Source organism: Crinia signifera, chromosome 1 (genome assembly GCF_055691185.1).
Source record: "Crinia signifera chromosome 1, ASM5569118v1, whole genome shotgun sequence".
NCBI classification, from domain to species: Eukaryota; Metazoa; Chordata; class Amphibia; order Anura; family Myobatrachidae; genus Crinia; species Crinia signifera.
In genome coordinates this window covers 236,562,415-236,583,276 of record NC_139217.1, presented here as the reverse complement: position 1 = coordinate 236,583,276, position 20,862 = coordinate 236,562,415, and positions in this window count along the sequence as shown.

The window sequence follows — 20,862 nt, the reverse complement described above, 5'->3', positions numbered from 1 at the left end:
TGGTTATATTTATAGATCACGGGTGGTTTCCATTCAGAGAACACATCATTTCATTCATAAAACACAGGGTTCTATTCATAGAACACAGGGTTCCATTTATAGAACACTGGGTTCTATTAATAGAACACAAGGTTTTATTCATAGAACACATGGTTATATATAAAGATCACGGGTGGTTTCCATTCAGAGAATACATAATTTCATTCATAAAACACAGGGTTCTATTCATAGAACACAGGGTTCCATTTATAGAACACAGGGTTCTATTCATAGAACACAAGGTTTTATTCATAGAACACATGGTTATATTTATAGATCACAGGTGGTTTCCATTCAGAGAACACATAATTTTGTTCATAAAACACAGGGTTCTATTCATAGAACACAGGGTTCCATTTATAGAACACAGGGTTCTATTCATAGAACTCAAGGTTTTATTCATAGAACAGATTGTTATATTTATAGATCACGGGTGGTTTCCATTCAGAGAACACATAATTGCATTCATAAAACACAGGGTTCTATTCATAGAACACAGGGTTCCATTTATAGAACACAGGGTTCTATTAAGAGAACACAAGGTTTTATTCATAAAACACATGGTTATATTTATAGATCACGGGTGGTTTCCATTCAGGGAACACATCATTTCATTCATAAAACACAGGGTTCTATTCATAGAACACAGGGTTCCATTTATAGAACACTGGGTTCTATTCATAGAACACAAGGTTTTATTCATAGAACACATGGTTATATTTATAGATCACGGGTGGTTTCCATTCAGAGAACACATAATTTCATTCATAAAACACAGGGTTCTATTCATAGAACACAGGGTTCCATTTATAGAACACAGGGTTCTATTCATAGAACACAAGGTTTTATTCATAGAACACATGGTTATATTTATAGATCACGGGTGGTTTCCATTCAGAGAACACATAATTTTATTCATAAAACACAGGGTTCTATTCATAGAACACAGGGTTCCATTTATAGAACACAGGGTTCTATTCATAGAACTCAAGGTTTTATTCATAGAACAGATGGTTATATTTATAGATCACGGGTGGTTTCCATTCAGAGAACACATAATTGCATTCATAAAACACAGGGTTCTATTCATAGAACACAGGGTTCCATTTATAGAACACAGGGTTCTATTCATAGAACACAAGGTTTTATTCATAAAACACATGGTTATATTTATAGATCACGGGTGGTTTCCATTCAGAGAACACATGGTTTCATTCATAAAACACAGGGTTCTATTCATAGAACACAGGGTTCCATTCATAGAACACAGGGTTCTATTAAGAGAACACAAGGTTTTATTCATAGAACACATGGCTATATTTATAGATCACGGGTGGTTTCCATTCAGAGAACACATGGTTTCATTCATAAAACACAGGGTTCTATTTATAGAACACAGGGTTCCATTCATAGAACACAGGGTTCTATTAATAGAACACAAGGATTTATTCATAGAACAGATGGTTATATTTATAGATCACGGGTGGTTTCCATTCAGAGAACACATGGTTTAATTCATAAAACACAGGGTTCTAATCATAGAACACAGGGTTCCATTCATAGAACACATGGTTCTATTAATAGAACACAAGGTTTTATTCATAGAACACATGGTTATATTTATAGATCACGGGTGGTTTCCATTCAGAGAACACATAATTTAATTCCTAAAACATAGGGTTCTATTCATAGAACACAGGGTTTCATTTATAGAACACAGGGTTCTATTCATAGAACACAAGGTTCCATTCATAGAACACAGGGTTCTATTAAGAGAACACAAGGTTTTATTCATAGAACACATGGCTATATTTATAGATCACGGGTGGTTTCCATTCAGAGAACACATGGTTTCATTCATAAAACACAGGGTTCTATTTATAGAACACAGGGTTCCATTCATAGAACACAGGGTTCTATTAATAGAACACAAGGTTTTATTCATAAAACACATGATTATATTTATAGATCACGGGTGGTTTCCATTCAGAGAACACATGGTTTAATTCATAAAACACAGGGTTCTATTCATAGAACACAGGGTTCCATTCATAGAACACAGGGTTCTATTAAGAGAACACAAGGTTTTATTCATAAAACACATGGTTATATTTATAGATCACGGGTGGTTTCCATTCAGGGAACACATCATTTCATTCATAAAACACAGGGTTCTATTCATAGAACACAGGGTTCCATTCATAGAACACAGGGTTCTATTAAGAGAACACAAGGTTTTATTCATAGAACACATGGCTATATTTATAGATCACGGGTGGTTTCCATTCAGAGAACACATGGTTTCATTCATAAAACACAGGGTTCTATTTATAGAACACAGGGTTCCATTCATAGAACACAGGGTTCTATTAATAGAACACAAGGATTTATTCATAGAACAGATGGTTATATTTATAGATCACGGGTGGTTTCCATTCAGAGAACACATGGTTTAATTCATAAAACACAGGGTTCCATTCATAGAACACATGGTTCTATTAATAGAACACAAGGTTTTATTCATAGAACACATGGTTATATTTATAGATCACGGGTGGTTTCCATTCAGAGAACACATAATTTAATTCCTAAAACATAGGGTTCTATTCATAGAACACAGGGTTTCATTTATAGAACACAGGGTTCTATTCATAGAACACAAGGTTCCATTCATAGAACACAGGGTTCTATTAAGAGAACACAAGGTTTTATTCATAGAACACATGGCTATATTTATAGATCACGGGTGGTTTCCATTCAGAGAACACATGGTTTCATTCATAAAACACAGGGTTCTATTTATAGAACACAGGGTTCCATTCATAGAACACAGGGTTCTATTAATAGAACACAAGGTTTTATTCATAAAACACATGGTTATATTTATAGATCACGGGTGGTTTCCATTCAGAGAACACATGGTTTAATTCATAAAACACAGGGTTCTATTCATAGAACACAGGGTTCCATTCATAGAACACAGGGTTCTATTAAGAGAACACAAGGTTTTATTCATAAAACACATGGTTATATTTATAGATCACGGGTGGTTTCCATTCAGGGAACACATCATTTCATTCATAAAACACAGGGTTCTATTCATAGAACACAGGGTTCCATTTATAGAACACTGGGTTCTATTCATAGAACACAAGGTTTTATTCATAGAACACATGGTTATATTTATAGATCACGGGTGGTTTCCATTCAGAGAACACATAATTTCATTCATAAAACACAGGGTTCTATTCATAGAACACAGGGTTCCATTTATAGAACACAGGGTTCTATTCATAGAACACAAGGTTTTATTCATAGAACACATGGTTATATTTATAGATCACGGGTGGTTTCCATTCAGAGAACACATAATTTTATTCATAAAACACAGGGTTCTATTCATAGAACACAGGGTTCCATTTATAGAACACAGGGTTCTATTCATAGAACTCAAGGTTTTATTCATAGAACAGATGGTTATATTTATAGATCACGGGTGGTTTCCATTCAGAGAACACATAATTGCATTCATTAAAAAACACAGGGTTCTATTCATAGAACACAGGGTTCCATTTATAGAACACAGGGTTCTATTCATAGAACACAAGGTTTTATTCATAGAACACATGGCTATATTTATAGATCACGGGTGGTTTCCATTCAGAGAACACATGGTTTCATTCATAAAACTTAGGGTTCTATTTATAGAACACAGGGTTCCATTCATAGAACACAGGGTTCTATTAATAGAACACAAGGTTTTATTCATAAAACACATGGTTATATTTATAGATCACGGGTGGTTTCCATTCAGAGAACACATGGTTTCATTCATAAAACACAGGCTTCTATTCATAGAACACAGGGTTCCATTCATAGAACACAGGGTTCTATTATTAAAACACAAGGTTTTATTCATAAAACACATGGTTATATTTATAGATCACGGGTGGTTTCCATTCAGAGAACACATGGTTTCATTCATAAAACACAGGGTTCAATTCATAGAACACAGGGTTCCATTTATAGAACACAGGGTTCTATTCATAGAAAACAAGGTTTTATTCATAGAACACATGGTTATATTTATAGATCACGGGTGGTTTCCATTCAGAGAACACATAATTTTATTCATAAAACACAGGGTTCAATTCATAGAACACAGAGTTCCATTTATAGAACACAGGGTTCTATTCATAGAACTCAAGGTTTTATTCATAGAACAGATGGTTATATTTATAGATCACGGGTGGTTTCCATTCAGAGAACACATAATTGCATTCATAAAACACAGGGTTCTATTTATAGAACACAGGGTTCCATTCATAGAACACAGGGTTCTATTAATAAAACACAAGGTTTTATTCATAAAACACATGGTTATATTTATAGATCACGGGTGGTTTCCATTCAGAGAACACATGGTTTCATTCATAAAACACAGGGTTCAATTCATAGAACACAGGGTTCCATTTATAGAACACAGGGTTCTATTCATAGAAAACAAGGTTTTATTCATAGAACACATGGCTATATTTATAGATCACGGGTGGTTTCCATTCAGAGAACACATGGTTTCATTCATAAAACACAGGGTTCTATTTATAGAACACAGGGTTCCATTCATAGAACACAGGGTTCTATTAATAAAACACAAGGTTTTATTCATAAAACACATGGTTATATTTATAGATCACGGGTGGTTTCCATTCAGAGAACACATGGTTTCATTCATAAAACACAGGGTTCTATTCATAGAACACAGGGTTCCATTCATAGAACACAGGGTTCTATTAATAGAACACAGGATTTTATTCATAAAACACATGGTTATATTTATAGATCACGGGTGGTTTCCATTCAGAGAACACATGATTTCATTCATAAAACACAGGGTTCTATTTATAGAACACAGGGTTCCATTCATAGAACACAGGGTTCTATTAATAGAACACAAGGTTTTATTCATAAAACACATGGTTATATTTATAGATCACGGGTGGTTTCCAGTCAGAGAACACATGGTTTCATTCATAAAACACAGGGTTCTATTCATAGAACACAGGATTCCATTCATAGAACACAGGGTTCTATTAATAGAACACAAGGTTGTATTCATAAAACACATAGTTATATTTATAGATCACGGGTGGTTTCCATTCAGAGAACACATCATTTCATTCATAAAACACAGGGTTCTATTCATAGAACACAGGGTTCCATTTATAGAACACAGGGTTCTATTCATAGAACACAAGGTTTTATTCATAAAACACATGGTTATATTTATAGATCACGGGTGGTTTCCATTCAGAGAACATATGGTTTCATTCATAAAACACAGGGTTCTATTTATAGAACACAGGGTTCCATTCATAGAACACAGGGTTCTATTAATCGAACACAAGGTTTTATTCATAAAACACAAGGTTTTATTCATAAAACACATGGTTATATTTATAGATCACGGGTGGTTTCCATTCAGAGAACACATCATTTCATTCATAAAACACAGGGTTCTATTCAGAGAACACATCATTTCATTCATAAAACACAGGGTTCTATTCATAGAACACAGGGTTCCATTTATAGAACACAGGGTTCTATTCATAGAACACAAGGTTTTATTCATAGAACACATGGTTATATTTATAGATCACGGGTGGTTTCCATTCAGAGAACACATAATTTTATTCATAAAACACAGGGTTCTATTCATAGAACACAGGGTTCCATTTATAGAACACAGGGTTCTATTCATAGAACTCAAGGTTTTATTCATAGAACAGATGGTTATATTTATAGATCACGGGTGGTTTCCATTCAGAGAACACATAATTGCATTCATTAAAAAACACAGGGTTCTATTCATAGAACACAGGGTTCCATTTATAGAACACAGGGTTCTATTCATAGAACACAAGGTTTTATTCATAGAACACATGGCTATATTTATAGATCACGGGTGGTTTCCATTCAGAGAACACATGGTTTCATTCATAAAACTTAGGGTTCTATTTATAGAACACAGGGTTCCATTCATAGAACACAGGGTTCTATTAATAGAACACAAGGTTTTATTCATAAAACACATGGTTATATTTATAGATCACGGGTGGTTTCCATTCAGAGAACACATGGTTTCATTCATAAAACACAGGCTTCTATTCATAGAACACAGGGTTCCATTCATAGAACACAGGGTTCTATTAATAGAACACAAGGTTGTATTCATAAAACACATGGTTATATTTATAGATCACGGGTGGTTTCCATTCAGAGAACACATCATTTCATTCATAAAACACAGGGTTCTATTCATAGAACACAGGGTTCCATTTATAGAACACTGGGTTCTATTCATAGACCACAAGGTTTTATTCATAGAACACATGGTTATATTTATAGATCACGGGTGGTTTCCATTCAGAGAACACATAATTTTATTCATAAAACACAGGGTTCAATTCATAGAACACAGAGTTCCATTTATAGAACACAGGGTTCTATTCATAGAACTCAAGGTTTTATTCATAGAACAGATGGTTATATTTATAGATCACGGGTGGTTTCCATTCAGAGAACACATAATTGCATTCATAAAACACAGGGTTCTATTTATAGAACACAGGGTTCCATTCATAGAACACAGGGTTCTATTAATAAAACACAAGGTTTTATTCATAAAACACATGGTTATATTTATAGATCACGGGTGGTTTCCATTCAGAGAACACATGGTTTCATTCATAAAACACAGGGTTCAATTCATAGAACACAGGGTTCCATTTATAGAACACAGGGTTCTATTCATAGAAAACAAGGTTTTATTCATAGAACACATGGCTATATTTATAGATCACGGGTGGTTTCCATTCAGAGAACACATGGTTTCATTCATAAAACACAGGGTTCTATTTATAGAACACAGGGTTCCATTCATAGAACACAGGGTTCTATTAATAAAACACAAGGTTTTATTCATAAAACACATGGTTATATTTATAGATCACGGGTGGTTTCCATTCAGAGAACACATGGTTTCATTCATAAAACACAGGGTTCTATTCATAGAACACAGGGTTCCATTCATAGAACACAGGGTTCTATTAATAGAACACAGGATTTTATTCATAAAACACATGGTTATATTTATAGATCACGGGTGGTTTCCATTCAGAGAACACATGATTTCATTCATAAAACACAGGGTTCTATTTATAGAACACAGGGTTCCATTCATAGAACACAGGGTTCTATTAATAGAACACAAGGTTTTATTCATAAAACACATGGTTATATTTATAGATCACGGGTGGTTTCCAGTCAGAGAACACATGGTTTCATTCATAAAACACAGGGTTCTATTCATAGAACACAGGATCCCATTCATAGAACACAGGGTTCTATTAATAGAACACAAGGTTGTATTCATAAAACACATAGTTATATTTATAGATCACGGGTGGTTTCCATTCAGAGAACACATCATTTCATTCATAAAACACAGGGTTCTATTCATAGAACACAGGGTTCCATTTATAGAACACAGGGTTCTATTCATAGAACACAAGGTTTTATTCATAAAACACATGGTTATATTTATAGATCACGGGTGGTTTCCATTCAGAGAACACATGGTTTCATTCATAAAACACAGGGTTCTATTTATAGAACACAGGGTTCCATTCATAGAACACAGGGTTCTATTAATCGAACACAAGGTTTTATTCATAAAACACAAGGTTTTATTCATAAAACACATGGTTATATTTATAGATCACGGGTGGTTTCCATTCAGAGAACACATCATTTCATTCATAAAACACAGGGTTCTATTCAGAGAACACATCATTTCATTCATAAAACACAGGGTTCTATTCATAGAACACAGGGTTCCATTTATAGAACACTGGGTTCTATTCATAGACCACAAGGTTTTATTCATAGAACACATGGTTATATTTATAGATCACGGGTGGTTTCCATTCAGAGAACACATAATTTTATTCATAAAACACAGGGTTCAATTCATAGAACACAGAGTTCCATTTATAGAACACAGGGTTCTATTCATAGAACTCAAGGTTTTATTCATAGAACAGATGGTTATATTTATAGATCACGGGTGGTTTCCATTCAGAGAACACATAATTGCATTCATAAAACACAGGGTTCTATTTATAGAACACAGGGTTCCATTCATAGAACACAGGGTTCTATTAATAAAACACAAGGTTTTATTCATAAAACACATGGTTATATTTATAGATCACGGGTGGTTTCCATTCAGAGAACACATGGTTTCATTCATAAAACACAGGGTTCAATTCATAGAACACAGGGTTCAATTTATAGAACACAGGGTTCTATTCATAGAAAACAAGGTTTTATTCATAGAACACATGGCTATATTTATAGATCACGGGTGGTTTCCATTCAGAGAACACATGGTTTCATTCATAAAACACAGGGTTCTATTTATAGAACACAGGGTTCCATTCATAGAACACAGGGTTCTATTAATAAAACACAAGGTTTTATTCAAAAAACACATGGTTATATTTATAGATCACGGGTGGTTTCCATTCAGAGAACACATGGTTTCATTCATAAAACACAGGGTTCTATTCATAGAACACAGGGTTCCATTCATAGAACACAGGGTTCTATTAATAGAACACAAGGTTTTATTCATAAAACACATGGTTATATTTATAGATCACGGGTGGTTTCCATTCAGAGAACACATGATTTCATTCATAAAACACAGGGTTCTATTTATAGAACACAGGGTTCCATTCATAGAACACAGGGTTCTATTAATAGAACACAAGGTTTTATTCATAAAACACATGGTTATATTTATAGATCACGGGTGGTTTCCATTCAGAGAACACATGGTTTCATTCATAAAACACAGGGTTCTATTCATAGAACACAGGGTTCCATTCATAGAACACAGGGTTCTATTAAGAGAACACAAGGTTTTATTCATAGAACAGATGGTTATATTTATAGATCACGGGTGGTTTCCATTCAGAGAACACATAATTGCATTCATAAAACACAGGGTTCTATTCATAGAACACAGGGTTCCATTTATAGAACACAGGGTTCTATTCATAGAACACAAGGTTTTATTCATAGAACACATGGCTATATTTATAGATCACGGGTGGTTTCCATTCAGAGAACACATGGTTTCATTCATAAAACACAGGGTTCTATTTATAGAACACAGGGTTCCATTCATAGAACACAGGGTTCTATTAATAGAACACAAGGTTTTATTCATAAAACACATGGTTATATTTATAGATCACGGGTGGTTTCCATTCAGAGAACACATGGTTTCATTCATAAAACACGGTTCTATTCATAGAACACAGGGTTCCATTCATAGAACACAGGGTTCTATTAAGAGAACACAAGGTTGTATTCATAGAACACATGGCTATATTTATAGATCACGGGTGGTTTCCATTCAGAGAACACATGGTTTCATTCATAAAACACAGGGTTCTATTTATAGAACACAGGGTTCCATTCATAGAACACAGGGTTCTATTAATAGAACACAAGGTTTTATTCATAAAACACATGGTTATATTTATAGATCACGGGTGGTTTCCATTCAGAGAACACATCATTTCATTCATAAAACACAGGGTTCTATTCATAGAACACAGGGTTCCATTTATAGAACACTGGGTTCTATTAATAGAACACAAGGTTTTATTCATAGAACACATGGTTATATATAAAGATCACGGGTGGTTTCCATTCAGAGAATACATAATTTCATTCATAAAACACAGGGTTCTATTCATAGAACACAGGGTTCCATTTATAGAACACAGGGTTCTATTCATAGAACACAAGGTTTTATTCATAGAACACATGGTTATATTTATAGATCACAGGTGGTTTCCATTCAGAGAACACATAATTTTGTTCATAAAACACAGGGTTCTATTCATAGAACACAGGGTTCCATTTATAGAACACAGGGTTCTATTCATAGAACTCAAGGTTTTATTCATAGAACAGATTGTTATATTTATAGATCACGGGTGGTTTCCATTCAGAGAACACATAATTGCATTCATAAAACACAGGGTTCTATTCATAGAACACAGGGTTCCATTTATAGAACACAGGGTTCTATTAAGAGAACACAAGGTTTTATTCATAAAACACATGGTTATATTTATAGATCACGGGTGGTTTCCATTCAGGGAACACATCATTTCATTCATAAAACACAGGGTTCTATTCATAGAACACAGGGTTCCATTTATAGAACACTGGGTTCTATTCATAGAACACAAGGTTTTATTCATAGAACACATGGTTATATTTATAGATCACGGGTGGTTTCCATTCAGAGAACACATAATTTCATTCATAAAACACAGGGTTCTATTCATAGAACACAGGGTTCCATTTATAGAACACAGGGTTCTATTCATAGAACACAAGGTTTTATTCATAGAACACATGGTTATATTTATAGATCACGGGTGGTTTCCATTCAGAGAACACATAATTTTATTCATAAAACACAGGGTTCTATTCATAGAACACAGGGTTCCATTTATAGAACACAGGGTTCTATTCATAGAACTCAAGGTTTTATTCATAGAACAGATGGTTATATTTATAGATCACGGGTGGTTTCCATTCAGAGAACACATAATTGCATTCATAAAACACAGGGTTCTATTCATAGAACACAGGGTTCCATTTATAGAACACAGGGTTCTATTCATAGAACACAAGGTTTTATTCATAAAACACATGGTTATATTTATAGATCACGGGTGGTTTCCATTCAGAGAACACATGGTTTCATTCATAAAACACAGGGTTCTATTCATAGAACACAGGGTTCCATTCATAGAACACAGGGTTCTATTAAGAGAACACAAGGTTTTATTCATAGAACACATGGCTATATTTATAGATCACGGGTGGTTTCCATTCAGAGAACACATGGTTTCATTCATAAAACACAGGGTTCTATTTATAGAACACAGGGTTCCATTCATAGAACACAGGGTTCTATTAATAGAACACAAGGATTTATTCATAGAACAGATGGTTATATTTATAGATCACGGGTGGTTTCCATTCAGAGAACACATGGTTTAATTCATAAAACACAGGGTTCTAATCATAGAACACAGGGTTCGATTCATAGAACACATGGTTCTATTAATAGAACACAAGGTTTTATTCATAGAACACATGGTTATATTTATAGATCACGGGTGGTTTCCATTCAGAGAACACATAATTTAATTCCTAAAACATAGGGTTCTATTCATAGAACACAGGGTTTCATTTATAGAACACAGGGTTCTATTCATAGAACACAAGGTTCCATTCATAGAACACAGGGTTCTATTAAGAGAACACAAGGTTTTATTCATAGAACACATGGCTATATTTATAGATCACGGGTGGTTTCCATTCAGAGAACACATGGTTTCATTCATAAAACACAGGGTTCTATTTATAGAACACAGGGTTCCATTCATAGAACACAGGGTTCTATTAAGAGAACACAAGGTTTTATTCATAAAACACATGGTTATATTTATAGATCACGGGTGGTTTCCATTCAGGGAACACATCATTTCATTCATAAAACACAGGGTTCTATTCATAGAACACAGGGTTCCATTTATAGAACACTGGGTTCTATTCATAGAACACAAGGTTTTATTCATAGAACACATGGTTATATTTATAGATCACGGGTGGTTTCCATTCAGAGAACACATAATTTCATTCATAAAACACAGGGTTCTATTCATAGAACACAGGGTTCCATTTATAGAACACAGGGTTCTATTCATAGAACACAAGGTTTTATTCATAGAACACATGGTTATATTTATAGATCACGGGTGGTTTCCATTCAGAGAACACATAATTTTATTCATAAAACACAGGGTTCTATTCATAGAACACAGGGTTCCATTTATAGAACACAGGGTTCTATTCATAGAACTCAAGGTTTTATTCATAGAACAGATGGTTATATTTATAGATCACGGGTGGTTTCCATTCAGAGAACACATAATTGCATTCATTAAAAAACACAGGGTTCTATTCATAGAACACAGGGTTCCATTTATAGAACACAGGGTTCTATTCATAGAACACAAGGTTTTATTCATAGAACACATGGCTATATTTATAGATCACGGGTGGTTTCCATTCAGAGAACACATAATTGCATTCATAAAACACAGGGTTCTATTTATAGAACACAGGGTTCCATTCATAGAACACAGGGTTCTATTAATAAAACACAAGGTTTTATTCATAAAACACATGGTTATATTTATAGATCACGGGTGGTTTCCATTCAGAGAACACATGGTTTCATTCATAAAACACAGGCTTCTATTCATAGAACACAGGGTTCCATTCATAGAACACAGGGTTCTATTATTAAAACACAAGGTTTTATTCATAAAACACATGGTTATATTTATAGATCACGGGTGGTTTCCATTCAGAGAACACATGGTTTCATTCATAAAACACAGGGTTCTATTCATAGAACACAGGGTTCCATTCATAGAACACAGGGTTCTATTAAGAGAACACAAGGTTTTATTCATAGAACACATGGCTATATTTATAGATCACGGGTGGTTTCCATTCAGAGAACACATGGTTTCATTCATAAAACACAGGGTTCTATTTATAGAACACAGGGTTCCATTCATAGAACACAGGGTTCTATTAATAGAACACAAGGATTTATTCATAGAACAGATGGTTATATTTATAGATCACGGGTGGTTTCCATTCAGAGAACACATGGTTTAATTCATAAAACACAGGGTTCTAATCATAGAACACAGGGTTCCATTCATAGAACACATGGTTCTATTAATAGAACACAAGGTTTTATTCATAGAACACATGGTTATATTTATAGATCACGGGTGGTTTCCATTCAGAGAACACATAATTTAATTCCTAAAACATAGGGTTCTATTCATAGAACACAGGGTTTCATTTATAGAACACAGGGTTCTATTCATAGAACACAAGGTTCCATTCATAGAACACAGGGTTCTATTAAGAGAACACAAGGTTTTATTCATAGAACACATGGCTATATTTATAGATCACGGGTGGTTTCCATTCAGAGAACACATGGTTTCATTCATAAAACACAGGGTTCTATTTATAAAACACAGGGTTCCATTCATAGAACACAGGGTTCTATTAATAGAACACAAGGTTTTATTCATAAAACACATGGTTATATTTATAGATCACGGGTGGTTTCCATTCAGAGAACACATGGTTTAATTCATAAAACACAGGGTTCTATTCATAGAACACAGGGTTCCATTCATAGAACACAGGGTTCTATTAAGAGAACACAAGGTTTTATTCATAAAACACATGGTTATATTTATAGATCACGGGTGGTTTCCATTCAGAGAACACATGGTTTCATTCATAAAACACAGGGTTCTATTCATAGAACACAGGGTTCCATTCATAGAACACAGGGTTCTATTAAGAGAACACAAGGTTTTATTCATAGAACACATGGCTATATTTATAGATCACGGGTGGTTTCCATTCAGAGAACACATGGTTTCATTCATAAAACACAGGGTTCTATTTATAGAACACAGGGTTCCATTCATAGAACACAGGGTTCTATTAATAGAACACAAGGATTTATTCATAGAACAGATGGTTATATTTATAGATCACGGGTGGTTTCCATTCAGAGAACACATGGTTTAATTCATAAAACACAGGGTTCTAATCATAGAACACAGGGTTCCATTCATAGAACACATGGTTCTATTAATAGAACACAAGGTTTTATTCATAGAACACATGGTTATATTTATAGATCACGGGTGGTTTCCATTCAGAGAACACATGGTTTCATTCATAAAACACAGGGTTCTATTCATAGAACACAGGGTTCCATTCATAGAACACAGGGTTCTATTAATAGAACACAAGGTTTTATTCATAAAACACATGGTTATATTTATAGATCACGGGTGGTTTCCATTCAGAGAACACATGATTTCATTCATAAAACACAGGGTTCTATTTATAGAACACAGGGTTCCATTCATAGAACACAGGGTTCTATTAATAGAACACAAGGTTTTATTCATAGAACAGATGGTTATATTTATAGATCACGGGTGGTTTCCATTCAGAGAACACATAATTGCATTCATAAAACACAGGGTTCTATTCATAGAACACAAGGTTCCAATTATAGAACACAGGGTTCTATTCATAGAACACAAGGTTTTATTCATAGAACAGATGGGTATATTTATAGATCACGGGTGGTTTCCATTCAGAGAACACATGGTTTCATTCATAAAACACAGGGTTCTATTCATAAAACACAGGGTTCCATTCATAGAACACAGGGTTCTATTAATAGAACACAAGGTTTTATTCATAGAACACATGGTTATATTTATAGATCACGGGTGGTTTCCATTCAGAGAACACATGGTTTCATTCATAAAACACAGGGTTCTATTCATAGAACACAGGGTTCCATTCACAGAACACAGGGTTCTATTAATAGAACACAAGGTTTTATTCATAAAACACATGGTTATATTTATAGATCACGGGTGGTTTCCATTCAGAGAACACATGATTTCATTCATAAAACACAGGGTTCTATTTATAGAACACAGGGTTCCATTCATAGAACACAGGGTTCTATTAATAGAACACAAGGTTTTATTCATAAAACACAGGGTTCTATTAATAGAACACAAGGTTTTATTCATAAAACACATGGTTATATTTATAGATCACGGGTGGTTTCCATTCAGAGAACACATGGTTTTATTCATAAAACACAGGGTTCTATTCATAGAACACAGGGTTCCATTCATAGAACACAGGGTTCTATTAATAGAACACAAGGTTTTATTCATAAAACACATGGTTATATTTATAGATCACGGGTGGTTTCCATTCAGAGAACACATAATTTCATTCATAAAACACAGGGTTCTATTCATAGAACACAGGGTTCCATTTATAGAACACAGGGTTCTATTCATAGAACTCAAGGTTTTATTCATAGAACAGATGGTTATATTTATAGATCACGGGTGGTTTCCATTCAGAGAACACATAATTGCATTCATAAAACACATGGTTCTATTCATAGAACACAAGGTTCCAATTATAGAACACAGGGTTCTATTCATAGAACACAAGGTTTTATTCATAGAACAGATGGGTATATTTATAGATCACGGGTGGTTTCCATTCAGAGAACACATGGTTTCATTCATAAAACACAGGGTTCTATTCATAAAACACAGGGTTCCATTCATAGAACACAGGGTTCTATTAATAGAACACAAGGTTTTATTCATAGAACACATGGTTATATTTATAGATCACGGGTGGTTTCCATTCAGAGAACACATGATTTCATTCATAAAACACAGGGTTCTATTTATAGAACACAGGGTTCCATTCATAGAACACAGGGTTCTATTAATAGAACACAAGGTTTTATTCATAAAACACATGGTGATATTTATAGATCACGGGTGGTTTCCATTCAGAGAACACATGGTTTCATTCATAAAACACAGGGTTCTATTCATAGAACACAGGGTTCCATTCATAGAACACAGGGTTCTATGAATAGAACACAAGGTTTTATTCATAAAACACAAGGTTATATTTATAGATCACGGGTGGTTTCCATTCAGAGAACCCATCATTTCATTCATAAAACACAGGGTTCTATTCATAGAACACAGGGTTCCATTTATAGAACACAGGGTTCTATTCATAGAACACAAGGTTTTATTCATAGAACACATGGTTATATTTATAGATCACGGGTGGTTTCCATTCAGAGAACACATAATTTTATTCATAAAACACAGGGTTCTATTCATAGAACACAGGGTTCCATTTATAGAACACAGGGTTCTATTCATAGAACTCAAGGTTTTATTCATAGAACAGATGGTTATATTTATAGATCACGGGTGGTTTCCATTCAGAGAACACATAATTGCATTCATAAAACACAGGGTTCTATTCATAGAACACAGGGTTCCATTTATAGAACACAGGGTTCTATTCATAGAACACAAGGTTTTATTCATAGAACACATGGCTATATTTATAGATCACGGGTGGTTTCCATTCAGAGAACACATGGTTTCATTCATAAAACACAGGGTTCTATTTATAGAACACAGGGTTCCATTCATAGAACACAGGGTTCTATTAATAGAACACAAGGTTTTATTCATAAAACACATGGTTATATTTATAGATCGCGGGTGGTTTCCATTCAGAGAACACATGGTTTCATTCATAAAACACAGGGTTCTATTCATAGAACACAGGGTTCCATTTATAGAACACAGGGTTCTATTCATAGAACACAAGGTTTTATTCATAGAACACATGGCTATATTTATAGATCACGGGTGGTTTCCATTCAGAGAACACATAATTGCATTCATAAAACACAGGGTTCTATTCATAGAACACAGGGTTCCATTTATAGAACACAGGGTTCTATTCATAGAACACAAGGTTTTATTCATAGAACACATGGCTATATTTATAGATCACGGGTGGTTTCCATTCAGAGAACACATGGTTTCATTCATAAAACACAGGGTTCTATTTATAGAACACAGGGTTCCATTCATAGAACACAGGGTTCTATTAATAGAACACAAGGTTTTATTCATAAAACACATGGTTATATTTATAGATCACGGGTGGTTTCCCTTCAGAGAACACATGGTTTCATTCATAAAACACAGGGTTCTATTCATAGAACACAGGGTTCCATTCATAGAACACAGGGTTCTATTAATAGAACACAAGGTTTTATTCATAAAACACATGGTTATATTTATAGATCATGGGTGGTTTCCATTCAGAGAACACATCATTTCATTCATATAACACAGGGTTCTATTCATAGAACACAGGGTTCCATTTATAGAACACAGGGTTCTATTCATAGAACTCAAGGTTTTATTCATAGAACAAATGGTTATATTTATAGATCACGGGTGGTTTCCATTCAGAGAACACATAATTGCATTCATTAAACAAAGGGTTATTCATAGAACACAGGGTTCCATTTATAGAACACAGGGTTCTATTCATAGAACTCAAGGTTTTATTCATAGAACAGATGGTTATATTTATAGATCACGGGTGGTTTCCATTCAGAGAACACATAATTGCATTCATAAAACACAGGGTTCTATTCATAGAACACAGGGTTCCATTTATAGAACACAGGGTTCTATTCATAGAACACAAGGTTTTATTCATAGAACAGATGGCTATATTTATAGATCACGGGTGGTTTCCATTCAGAGAACACATGGTTTCATTCATAAAACACAGGGTTCTATTTATAGAACACAGGGTTCCATTCATAGAACACAGGGTTCTATTAATAGAACACAAGGTTTTATTCATAAAACACATGGTTATATTTATAGATCACGGGTGGTTTCCATTCAGAGAACACATGGTTTCATTCATAAAACACAGGGTTCTATTCATAGAACACAGGGTTCCATTCATAGAACACAGGGTTCTATTAAGAGAACACAAGGTTTTATTCATAAAACACATGGTTATATTTATAGATCACGGGTGGTTTCCATTCAGAGAACACATCATTTCATTCATAAAACACAGGGTTCTATTCATAGAACACAGGGTTCCATTTATAGAACACTGGGTTCTATTAATAGAACACAAGGTTTTATTCATAGAACACATGGTTATATATAAAGATCACGGGTGGTTTCCATTCAGAGAACACATAATTTCATTCATAAAACACAGGGTTCTATTCATAGAACACAGGGTTCCATTTATAGAACACAGGGTTCTATTCATAGAACACAAGGTTTTATTCATAGAACACATGGTTATATTTATAGATCACGGGTGGTTTCCATTCAGAGAACACATAATTTTATTCATAAAACACAGGGTTCTATTCATAGAACACAGGGTTCCATTTATAGAACACAGGGTTCTATTCATAGAACTCAAGGTTTTATTCATAGAACAGATGGTTATATTTATAGATCACGGGTGGTTTCCATTCAGAGAACACATAATTGCATTCATAAAACACAGGGTTCTATTCATAGAACACAGGGTTCCATTTATAGAACACAGGGTTCTATTCATAGAACACAAGGTTTTATTCATAGAACACATGGCTATATTTATAGATCACGGGTGGTTTCCATTCAGAGAACACATGGTTTCATTCATAAAACACAGGGTTCTATTCATAGAACACAGGGTTCCATTCATAGAACACAGGGTTCTATTAATAGAACACAAGGTTTTATTCATAAAACACATGGTTATATTTATAGATCACGGGTGGTTTCCATTCAGAGAACACATAATTTCATTCATAAAACACAGGGTTCTATTCATAGAACACAGGGTTCCATTTATAGAACACAGGGTTCTATTAATAGAACACAAGGTTTTATTCATAGAACACATGGTTATATTTATAGATCACGGGTGGTTTCCATTCAGAGAACACATAATTTTATTCATAAAACACAGGGTTCTATTCATAGAACACAGGGTTCCATTTATAGAACAAAGGGTTCTATTCATAGAACACAAGGTTTTATTCATAGAACACATGGCTATATTTATAGATCACGGGTGGTTTCCATTCAGAGAACACATGGTTTCATTCATAAAACACAGGGTTCTATTTATAGAACACAGGGTTCCATTCATAGAACACAGGGTTCTATTAATAGAACACAAGGTTTTATTCATAAAACACATGGTTATATTTATAGATCACGGGTGGTTTCCATTCAGAGAACACATGGTTTCATTCATAAAACACAGGGTTCTATTCATAGAACACAGGGTTCCATTCATAGAACACAGGGTTCTATTAAGAGAACACAAGGTTTTATTCATAGAACACATGGCTATATTTATAGATCACGGGTGGTTTCCATTCAGAGAACACATGGTTTCATTCATAAAACACAGGGTTCTATTTATAGAACACAGGGTTCCATTCATAGAACACAGGGTTCTATTAATAGAACACAAGGTTTTATTCATAAAACACATGGTTATATTTATAGATCACGGGTGGTTTCCATTCAGAGAACACATCATTTCATTCATAAAACACAGGGTTCTATTCATAGAACACAGGGTTCCATTTATAGAACACTGGGTTCTATTCATAGACCACAAGGTTTTATTCATAGAACACATGGTTATATTTATAGATCACGGGTGGTTTTCATTCAGAGAACACATAATTTTATTCATAAAACACAGGGTTCTATTCATAGAACACAGGGTTCCATTTATAGAACACAGGGTTCTATTCATAGAACACAAGGTTTTATTCATAGAACACATGGCTATATTTATAGATCACGGGTGGTTTCCATTCAGAGAACACATGGTTTTATTCATAAAACACAGGGTTCTATTTATAGAACACAGGGTTCCATTCATAGAACACAGGGTTCTATTAATAGAACACAAGGTTTTATCCATAAAACACATGGTTATATTTATAGATCACGGGTGGTTTCCATTCAGAGAACACATGGTTTCATTCATAAAACACAGGGTTCTATTCATAGAACACAGGGTTCCATTCATAGAACACAGGGTTCTATTAAGAGAACACAAGGTTTTATTCATAAAACACATGGTTATATTTATAGATCACGGGTGGTTTCCATTCAGGGAACACATCATTTCATTCATAAAACACAGGGTTCTATTCATAGAACACAGGGTTCCATTTATAGAACACTGGGTTCTATTCATAGAACACAAGGTTTTATTCATAGAACACATGGTTATATTTATAGATCACAGGTGGTTTCCATTCAGAGAACACATAATTTCATTCATAAAACACAGGGTTCTATTCATAGAACACAGGGTTCCATTTATAGAACACAGGGTTCTATTCATAGAACACAAGGTTTTATTCATAGAACACATGGTTATATTTATAGATCACGGGTGGTTTCCATTCAGAGAACACATAATTTTATTCATAAAACACAGGGTTCTATTCATAGAACACAGGGTTCCATTTATAGAACACAGGGTTCTATTCATAGAACTCAAGGTTTTATTCATAGAACAGATGGTTATATTTATAGATCACGGGTGGTTTCCATTCAGAGAACACATAATTGCATTTATTAAAAAACACAGGGTTCTATTCATAGAACACAGGGTTCCATTTATAGAACACAGGGTTCTATTCATAGAACACAAGGTTTTATTCATAGAACACATGGCTATATTTATAGATCACGGGTGGTTTCCATTCAGAGAACACATCATTTCATTCATAAAACACAGGGTTCTATTCATAGAACACAGGGTTCCATTTATAGAACACTGGGTTCTATTAATAGAACACAAGGTTTTATTCATAGAACACATGGTTATATATAAAGATCACGGGTGGTTTCCATTCAGAGAATACATAATTTCATTCATAAAACACAGGGTTCTATTCATAGAACACAGGGTTCCATTTATAGAACACAGGGTTCTATTCATAGAACACAAGGTTTTATTCATAGAACACATGGTTATATTTATAGATCACAGGTGGTTTCCATTCAGAGAACACATAATTTTGTTCATAAAACACAGGGTTCTATTCATAGAACACAGGGTTCCATTTATAGAACACAGGGTTCTATTCATAGAACTCAAGGTTTTATT